The sequence below is a fragment of the Archocentrus centrarchus genome, chromosome 16 (assembly GCF_007364275.1).
Source record: "Archocentrus centrarchus isolate MPI-CPG fArcCen1 chromosome 16, fArcCen1, whole genome shotgun sequence".
NCBI classification, from domain to species: Eukaryota; Metazoa; Chordata; class Actinopteri; order Cichliformes; family Cichlidae; genus Archocentrus; species Archocentrus centrarchus.
Window position 1 is genome coordinate 29933478 of NC_044361.1, and position 10776 is coordinate 29944253.

Consider the following 10776-nt stretch of genomic DNA (forward strand, 5'->3'; position numbering starts at 1 on the left):
GAGATACTTGAACTCCACCACTTGGGGCAGGAACTCATCCCTGAGCCGGAGAAGGCACTCCACCCTTTTCCGGCTGAGGACCATGGCCTCAGACTTAGAGGTGCTGATTCTCATGCCAGCCGCTTCACAATCGGCTGCGAACCATTCCACTGTGAGCATGAGGCCACCACCTGCAGAAGCCAACAGGACCGCATCATTCCCAAAGAGCAGAGATGAGATTCTGAGGCCACCAAGGATGAAGCCTTCCACCACCTGGCTATGCTTGGAAATTCTGTCCGTAATAATGATGAACAGAATCTGTGACAAAGGGCAGCCCTGACAGAGTCCAACACCCACAGGAAACTTATTACCAGCTATCCGGACCAAGCTCTCACTGCGGTTGTACAGGGACTGAATGCCCGCAACAACGGACCAGACACCCCATACTCCCGCAGGACCTCCCACAGGATACCCCAAGGGACATGGTCGAATGCCTTCTCCAAGTCCACAAAGCACACTGGATGGGCAAACTCCCATGCACACTCGAATATCCTCGAGAGGATAAAGAGCTGGTCCAGCGTTCCATGACCAGGACAAAAACCGCATTGTTCCCCTTGGATCCAAGGTTCGACTAACGGGCGGACCCTCCTTTCCAGCACCCTGGCATAGACTTTACCGGGGAGGCTGAGGAGTGTGGTCCACCGAAAGTTGGAGCACACCCTCCAGCCTCCCTTCTTCAAGATGGAGATCACCACCCTGGTCTGCCAATCCAGTGGCACTGCCCCAGATCTCCACTCGATGTTGCAGAGATGTGTCAACCAAGACAGCCCTATGACATGCAAAGCCTTCAGGAACTCCACCCCAGGGGCCCTACCACCAAGGAGTTGTTTAACCACCTTAGTGACCTCACCCCCAGTGATGGGCAAGTCATCCCCCTTGTCCCCAGACTCTTCTTCCACCTCAGAAGTTGTGTCTTTGGGATTCAGGAGGTCTTCGAAGTATTCCTTCCACCGTCCGACTATAGCCTCAGTTGAAGTCAGCAGCACCCAACCCGCACTATAGACCATGTGAGTGGAGCATGGCTTTCCCCTCCCGAATTGCCTGATAGTTTGCCAAAATCACTTCGATGCCATCTGAAAGTCTTTTTCCATAGCCTCACCAAACTCCTCCCACACCTCAGTTTTTGCTTCAGCCACTGCCCGAGCCATGTTCCGCTTGGCCTGCCGATACCTGTCAGCTGCCTCTGGAGTCCCACAGGCTAACCAAGCCTGCTAAGACTCCTTCTTCAGCTTGATGGCTCCCTTCACTTCTGGTAACCCTATCCCGGGCAGGGTTAACAGTTCCCTCGTTGGTAATTCCATGGGGGTCTTCTGAACTGCTCTTTGTCTGGCCCCTCACCCAGACAAAGAGCGGTTGCTCCCCTGGTAGGGTCTCCTTGTATACATAAAAAAAATGAAATGTTCGAAGTTTTCTTACAAGTGAAAAACAAAATCCAAGTAAGTAATCAGCTTGTGTAATTAGTTCAACATCATCCTGTCACTTTGACAACTTCACAGATTCTTTCCAGAATGAACAGATAGCAAACTTACATGGATTTGGGGCAGAGGCTTGAGATCGATCATTGTGCTTAAACAAGTGGCTCTTTAATTTTGAAGCCAAACTAGACCCCCCCCCCTTCTTTTTCAAAGAATATCTTAGTACTTAACAGAACCACCGTTCTTTGAATTCCAAGTAAAATACAAACACAGTTGATCAAAATGTTAGGACATGATTACATGTATGGTGAAAGAATCCACAGACAAACACAAAACAGAGATGGTGTAAATTTGTTTGTGCCAATGGTAATTTTGTGACAGTGTTATTAGCAATGGGGGCATTGAATTTTATGTACCTGATAGGAATTTTTTCCTTTATTGGGATAGACACCAACCTCCCACAACACTAACTCGATAAGCAGTTAAGACAATGGATGGATGGATGGATGGATGGATGGTATTGTGATTTACCAGTAACAGAAAAAGATGGCTTCTCTGTTTGTAATGCTAAGACTACAGAATTATTTGCAGCACCATTATTATAAGTTGAGATTTGTGACTATAGATGCAGTATGTACACTGCTGAAAAAAATTGAAGGGACACTTTGAAAACACATCAGAGCTCAATGGGGAAAAAATCCAGCTGCATATCTCTACTGATATGAACTGGGTAATGTGTTAGAGATGAAATGAAGCCACATTGTTTGATGTAAATTAAAATTATCAACCTACAGAGGGCTGAATTCCAAGACACCCCAAAAATCAAAGTGAAAATGATGTGGCAGGCTAGTCCATTTTTGCCAACATTCAGTAGTTTACATGGCTCCCATGTGTCTGACAACATTGGGGCATGCTCCAAATGAGATCACCTGCCTACATTACTCTTGCTACATGAGGCTGGGCATTGTCATGCACCAGGAGGTACTCAAGACCAACTGCACCAGTGTAGGGTCTGGGTCCAAGGATGTCATCCTAATACCAAATAGCACTGGTTGCCTCGCTTGTTTAGGTCTGCGCATCCCTCCATGGATATGCCTCCCCAGACTATCACTGACCCTCCACCAAACCAGTCATGCTGAACAGTGTTACAGGCAGCATAACATTCTCCATGACTTCTTCTTCTTCAGACGCTTTATTGTCTGTCACATGTGCTCAGGATGAACCTGCTGTCAAAGCACGGTACACCAGTGGTGGACTTGCCAGTTCTGGTATTCTGGCAAATGCCAGTTGGGCTCCAAGGTGCTGGGCAGTGAGCACAGGGCCCTCAGGCCACCCTCATGAAGTCTGTTTGTGATTGTTAGGTCACAGACATTCATACTAGTGGCATGCTGGAGGTCATTTTGCACGGTTCTCTCTGTGCTTATCCTATTCCTCCTCACACAAAGGTGCAGATACCGGTTCTGCTTATCAGTTAAAGATGATCCAGCTCTCCTGGAATCTCTTCTGTGCTCCTGAGATTGTGCTGGGAAACACAACAAACCTTCTGGCAATGGCACGTATCATCACCTCATGCAACCAGCAGGGTTATTATAGTTAACGAAAACGAACGAAATAACGAAAACTGAAATTGAAAAAACATTGTCGTTAACTGAAATAAATAAAAACTATAATTAAAAGGAAAAAACGATAACTAATTAAAACTGAATTGTGAGTTTACAAAACTAACTAAAACTAACTGAAATTATCGATAAACTGACTTTCATTTACTTGTTTTTTTGGGGGGGTTTTTAAGCCTTGTGGATTGATATGAAATCATTGTTTCCGCTCTCCGAGTTTAAGCTGGGAGCGCCACAGGACAACTGTGTGAGTGCGCATGTGCGTGCGCTCACCGCGCTGGTCCGCAAAGTAATGGCTGCGGTCTGCAGAGAAAGCGGCAGAGTCCCGTATGGAGGTTCTTTGAGTACAAACACCTGCACACGACCACAAGGTAATTAACACACACAATCCAGCTACACAAGCATAAATGCGGACATGAGGTCGGACACTTCCGTAGGTTATATACAAAGACCCTGCAGGTTTAATTAGCAGCATCTAACCAAGCTAGCTCCAAAACAGAAGCAGCTTCAGGTGGTGAGAACATCAGGATGCAGCTGGATTTGACCTTTGACTCCTTCAAAGAGTTTGTTTTTGTTTAACACCACATGTAGGCGTTATTAATCTGCTGCACTGATGCTGAAGTTTATTGTGAAGTTTATTGTAGAATTTATTGAGTTTGGGAGTTCATGTTTTTCTTTGTTTCTCCTTGCTGATGTTCATGTGTGTCCTTAATATTACACACATTTAGCATGTCTTGTGAACAGTTGGTTGACTATATTTCTTTAAACTGTATCTTTTGTCAAGTTTTCATTACACAATAGTCACTTTTGCGCCTTGAATCTTGCACCTGATCAGGTATGAAAATACTAAAACTAATACTGAAACTAACTAAAACTAAGCATGGAACCAAAAATAAAAACTAATAAAAACGAGCAAAACCACTCTGAAAACTAATTAAAACTAACTGAATTAGAGAAAAAAAAAGTAAAACTAACTAAAACTAAACTATAATGTAAAATCCAAAACTATTATAACCCTGGCAACCAGTAGTGACTGACCCTAGCTAAATGCAGAACTAGTAAAAAATCAAAAAAGATGAGGAGGTCAAAAATGCCAGTGGCTTCCACTTGTAAAACTATTCCTGTTCCAGGGTTGTCTCACTGTTGCCCCTCTAGTTCACCTGCTATGAATTTCATTAAACCAAAGCAGGTGAAACTTATTAACACCTCCCTCTGCTACTTCACTGACCAGGTCAACATCCCAGATGTTTAACTGACTTCATGCTGTACTCTTATTAAAAAGTGTTCCTTAATTATTTTAATCACTTAATAAAATCCACTACTCAAAATTAAGTTTGGGAATACACAGCACCCATCCATTAAAAGATAAGATGCCAAAAAAAAAAAAAAAACCACTTGCAAAAAACTTAATACTGAAGAAACATTCAGTTTCATTTGCACAACTGTTAAGCAGATATAAGAAATGTGTTAACATCTCATTTACAGGGAATTGTTAAATGTGTAAGACAGTTCAACGCACTAGTTTGACATTCAAAAGTGATTTTTGATGATTAATATTGTATTTCCTAACATCAGCAAATCATTCCCATCTTCATTAACAAATAAGTGACTTCTAAACTTTTATGGTTCAAGATATTATCGGAATCCGTGTCCAATGTGAATCATAAACAGTTAAAACTGGCTGAAAATGGCATTCTTGTAAACTGGCCCACATTGTAAACTAAATTGGTACCTCTGAAAAGCCCTGAGGCACCTACACTCCACTTGGATCCTCTACCTGCAACATGTGTGGTGTTCAGTGTGTAGTGTTCTTGTTTATGGAAATAAGTGAGGATGGGAGGGATGGCCTGAAAAGAGATTATTTTGCTTTTGAGGGCTATTTCAAAAAATTTTCTATTTGGAAAAGTAGTCAATTCCTAACCTGTGAAAACAGTGAGCAGTGTAATATTACACTGAGAAGGGACATTTGCAAACAAACAGTTCTCTCTCTCTCTCTCTCTCTCTCTCTATATATATATATATATATATATATATATATATATATATAAATCTTCATTAAAAATGGCTGAATCTGTAGGCAAAGGGCAACAGGACCAGACATTTGGTACCAGAAATGACTGTTTGTAACCTGCTTGTTGTCTAAGTTATATTGACCAAATCGCTGTTGAGCAGGCTTTGTTTGTATGCAGGTAAACAGTCAATGTGAAGAGAGTAGACAAATGCTGAAGACTGTTTTTCTTTCAGTCATGGCACTGTGAAATTAATGATTGTGTTTGTTTTTTCGTAAGAATTCATTCATCAAAGTGTTTGGAAAGTGACTGTTTTGTAATGCTGGAGCTAACGTGGAGTCGATGCAGGGCAGAAGGTCAGGGCAAAGGTAGCGTTTGGGCCAGAGATGGTTGGCTTAAGCTGTCAAAGTAGAATTTTTTGAGTGAGGCAACCAAACAACAACACTGACATTTTGACAGTCAACGACAGTTCTCTCCTTTTCTCTGCATCTGTTACACTGTCTGTGTGTGTGTGTGTGTGTGTGTGTGCAGAAAAGACAAGCAAACTGGCTCCAGCCTGCTCTGGGACTGATGCCTTTATCAAACCATAATGATTACTTTTGCTGTTTTTAGTGTCAGCCTCAAATTTGATAGTGTGTAAGTGTTGGTGGCCGTGGGTATGCTCCAAAACCTCTGCTGTTCTATATAAACAGCTGCAATCTTTGAAATGTGCTGGCTCGAATTGTCCTTTCTTGGCTGCTGAACTTTTCATTGAAGTGACATCCAACTGAGCAACTGAAAAGTTTCGTGTGACATATGAAATTTTTAAAAAGTGGAGTTTTGCAAAGGATGGACTGAATACATAAAAGTCAAGCTGTTGGATTTGTCACTTTTTTCTAAGCCTTAACAATAAGTTTGTTCTTCATCTCTGAGGAATACAAAGAAATTCATTCGTTCATCTCTTTTTGGCCTTTGTTTAAGAATGTTTAAGATTTTTTTGTTGGTCATTATATATATATGTAGCAGAATGTGAACTGTGCTCTAGTGTTTTCACTCTCCTTCTCAAAACAGAAACTAGTGTTTCAGTGGCTGTGTGGCATCAATCACGTTTTTAATAATTCTCTGAAGGAAGCCATAAACACAGTGCAGCATTGTTCATACTTATTTTGGGGCATATACTTAGCATCTTTTACAGTTCTCTGCATAAGAAAGCCCATCATTATGTCTCATGTGTAAACAGATGGGGAGTTTTGGTGTTGCTAGGAGGGGTGCTGCTTGCTGCTTGAGATGGATGGAGGTGGAAATAATTATTCATTATCTTGGACTGCAGCTTTTCCTCTCCTACTAGATGTTGCTCTCACTGCTCTCAGAGTGATCCACTGCAGAGTTATACCCATTTTGCCTCTGCATCGAACACTTCTGTGGAGGTTGGTCAGTCACATAGTTTCCGCATAGTACATACTTCCATGCACACAAAGAGCTATTCTTAAATATGCAAAGTATGGCTGGTTTATAAAAGAGCTGTGTGGCCTGTTACACACTCTTTATAATGTTGTTCAGATGTGCACAGCTACACAAATGGGAGCATTGTTTAAGAGGAATGACAGTGCTTTTGAATCAATGCATGTACCTATGAAATGGTTTCAAGTTGTTTCTCAATTTAAGTAAACTAAGTAGGGAATTATACCTAAAATAGCATTAAAATAGCATAAAGAAGCAGATCTGGGAAGTCACACTGGAGGAACAGAATAATGTGCTTAAAGGCATCCAACTCCAAAACACATCCCTCATCCCTCTCATGGAACCAATAGATTGCTAACAAATGTATCTCAGTGAAAGTGACACTTTAAAAATATTTAAAAAATTAAAAAAAAATATATGAAAAATCTTTGTGTAAACTTCCCTCATTTACACAAGTTTATCCACAGAAAGCAGTTTAAATCAGACAAATCACTCCTACTTGTATGTTCTGAACATATCTGACAGATTCACAGCGTTCTCCCTGCCACTGACACAGCAGAACACAAGCAGAATCAATACTACCAGTATGTCAGTACATATCTATAGTGTCGATTTGCTAAACATACATGAAAGCTGAAATGAATAAGCAACCCCCTTGGGGCCTGTGTGGGGCCATGGTGAGCAGACCCACATGGTCCACGGTGAGTTGCTTATGCGGATAAGTGTGGGTAGATGTGGGCGAACTGTGGGGCTGTGTAGACAGAGCAAACCCACACTTGTCCTGCATGGGCCCCAAGTCAGTGTGCTCACACTTGGCCCACAGCAGTTTCACCCTGTGGGACCCCTATGGGTTTTCTATGGACAAGCCCACTACAGGTTGCCCACAGATCATCATGAGGACCCAAAAGGTCAAAACTGCTATGGCCCCCACCTGGGCTAGCCAACATGGGCTCCATCTGGGTTTTCAGATATAGAAAACCCATATAGGAACCCCAGAGGGCAAAACTGCTGTAGGCCCTCTATGGGCACACCCACCTGGGGCTTGCTGGGATAAGCCCCACACCTACCCACTGTGGGGTTTTGGTATTTGTTCTTAAAAGAAACTATTATCCAATAACTGTTCTGTCTGTGCCCAATATTTGTAAGTCTGGTCTGAAGTGGTTATCAAACAACACTGCTGTCCCTGCTGTCCCATGTGTAATATTAGGCAAGGCTTAGATTTCTACATTATCACTTTCACACACAAATAACTGCAGACTTGCATGGGTTATTAATCTTCATTAAAACTGCAACATTCTGCCATGACAAAGATAATATGGTTTTCTCTTTTTGCAGGAAAAGTTCTCACGATTTTGATTAAATAATTAAACTAATTTCTGTTGTTTTATTTAGTTGTTTTTTTTTTAATTTTATTTTATTTTATTTAAAAGCACCATGATCATCATCGTGAGAGCAGAACTTCATGTTTTGGGAACTCATTCTTGTAAACTTAAGGGAGAGACAGTGAAAAAGTTGGAGAGGATTTGGGGAGGAAGGGAAACTATGCAACTGTCAAGTTGCCAAGATGTTAAGATGTTTAAGTAATCTCTCCCCTCAGCTTTTGGAATCCTTGTGTTCCTTCCCCACTCATTTAACCTCTGTCAACCCCTCTGTGTCCAGTGACATGCGTGGGGGTGTGTGTAAGCACTAGGAACTTGGGACTGCTGTGCATTATGTGCGTAGACTGCATTTGTGCAACCCCGGATCATTTCCTGTCCTCAGCTTCCAGCCTAATACCAAACAGACCTCTTCCTTAATATCCTTTCTATTCAGCACTCTATGGGTGTGCTGGAAGTGAGGTATTGCATCCTTTTCTTTGCCATGTTTCTAAAAGCTTATTCTAAGATTTATCCTGTACAATATTTTTAAAAATTCAAAAGCAACATATATTTTCAGCAGTGTGCCTATTGTATAAATAATCTACACCCCACATTCTTAACAGTTAAGGTCTTTTTATAATTTAAAGATTTCCAGTAAAAACAGCTCATAAAAATATCCGTACTGGAAAATGTAAAATATAAAATATGCATAGAAAATTTTGGCTGTTCCACTTCTTGGTGTCACTGAGCATCCACGAGAGCACTGCTGACCAAAGCTCTCTGTATTATCTGTAGAGTTAAAACAGTATGATTTGGTCATTTTTATGAACTGACCCATCTGTTTGTTATTATGGAGAAATACTGAGTCATCAATATGTACCTGTATATCTCTGTTCATGTGTTCTAGTGCTCACATATGTTCATGTGATGTATTATTTATGAACAGAGAGTGGAAAAATCACAGCAGGAGAGAGATCAGACTTATGACAAAACAAACCCTGTGCACAGGAGCTGCCTGCTCAGGATCCCATCTGTCCCATAAAGAAGCCACTGCAAGCAGATGCCTCTAGTGTGCTTTTTTTTATGGAGGGGCATGGGGGCCAAAGACAGAAGCATGTGTTTTCATGCACTGGAAAAGGTGTGGAAAGCACCTGAAGGAATATCTCTTGATTAAATTAATCCAGGTTAGCCAAGAATGTTTTAATGAGCAGTTTGTGAAAGGCAAGGTGTCTGTACCTTGACAAGCCCGAGGATGCATTTAAAAATGACAAAAAAGAAGTTCCGCCTCTTTTCACTTTTTGTCTTCACTCAAACGGATGGCTGTCTCAGTGTTACTTGACAGTTCGTTATGATGTGTCTTTGCAGTTTGATGTCTTTGTATGTTTTTGATTAAAGAAAGAATGATGCTGATTCTCTCAGGGCACCCTCCCTGGATATTAATTTCAGTGTACTGTTGAGTCATAGGGGTGGTGTTTTCTCTCTCTCGCTCTCTCTCTCACAGGAAGACAAAGGTTTATTATTCTTTCATGACCATAATCACATTATTGCGTTACTTGAAGGGGGGGGGGGGGGGGGGGGGGGATCAGCGCTTTTCCCCAAATAGGTTGTGTTGCATTTACATTTTAAGAAAATTGCAGATGTCAGAAGTGCAAACAATATAAGTACTTCTTGTCCTTATTCGTCTTGCTGTGCTGTGCTGTGGTCTCAGCCACCCAAACTCAAGCCTTTCATCAGAGGTTTCCATCTCTTGTTCATTCACACAGCCTCGCTGCGGTGCGGATCACCAACAAAGGCCCTGCATGGCAACCTTTGGAAAATGAGTGGGTGTGGTGGCTCTCTCACGAAGTGTACTGCAAATATTAATCTAGGCTAAATACTGTAGTTAGCTTTTGTTACTATGAAACCTGTCTGGAGCATGCGGCCTCACCTTATCCTGGCAGTAAGCTTTGTGAGCAAGTGCTATCTTGTTTAACTCTCCCCACCACCACTACAGTCTTTACACACTTTGTGCTTCATCCCTCTTCCTTCCTCACTAATCATTAGCCACCCCCCCACCCCGTTTCCAGCTCCACAACAGGTTATCTTGATATGCTGTGTATTTATACTGAGTGCCTCATGGGAAGGCTTGGGTTTGTTTGACATGATCCAGGAAAAGTCTACCTTAAAAGCCATCCATGCCCTGTAATTAGACCGCTCTCATTTATCTTTAAGTCATTTTCACCTGCTCCTCTTTTGTCTCCTTTCTTCTTCCGTTTCTTCCTGTTTTTATCTCCATTCTCCTGCTCTTAACATATCCACTCTCCTCAGACTAACCCGGTACTGGCATGTAAATCAGCCCCAGGGACAGGTGGACATCTGCCAGCCATGAGGAGATTCAGGGAGGAATGTGATCACTGATGCAGCACAGAGAAACATTTAAATTCTGGCATGAAGGGACTCTTTGCTTTCCACAAAAGGCCCTACACATCCTCCTTCAGCACCTCCTTCATCGATGGAGATGACTGGGTGGATTATTGGAAAGATGCCTTCCACTTTCTTTTGTTTTGTTTGCATCCAAAGAGAAGAGGGGAAAGTAGTAACTTGAGAAAGTGGTGGTGGGAGGATGTTTGATTTGGAACGATGATCCCGAAAGCCCGTTGGGTGCAAAATTGAATGCAGTTTCAACTTAAGTGAGTGCATACTTAGATTTTGTAGCCTGCAAACTGCTCAGGTTAGCTGGTGGGTTAATGAGTGAAGTATGTGGGATGTAGACCAGGATGTTCTTTCAAACCCCAGCAGGGTGTAGCACAATAACAGCTCAGCTCTGAGATTGACCTTCTGGAAGGATGAAATGAGCACTTGATTTCACTGTTCTCAGCTTTTCTTCCTTATTTTTCCATGACGACTATGGGCAACACTA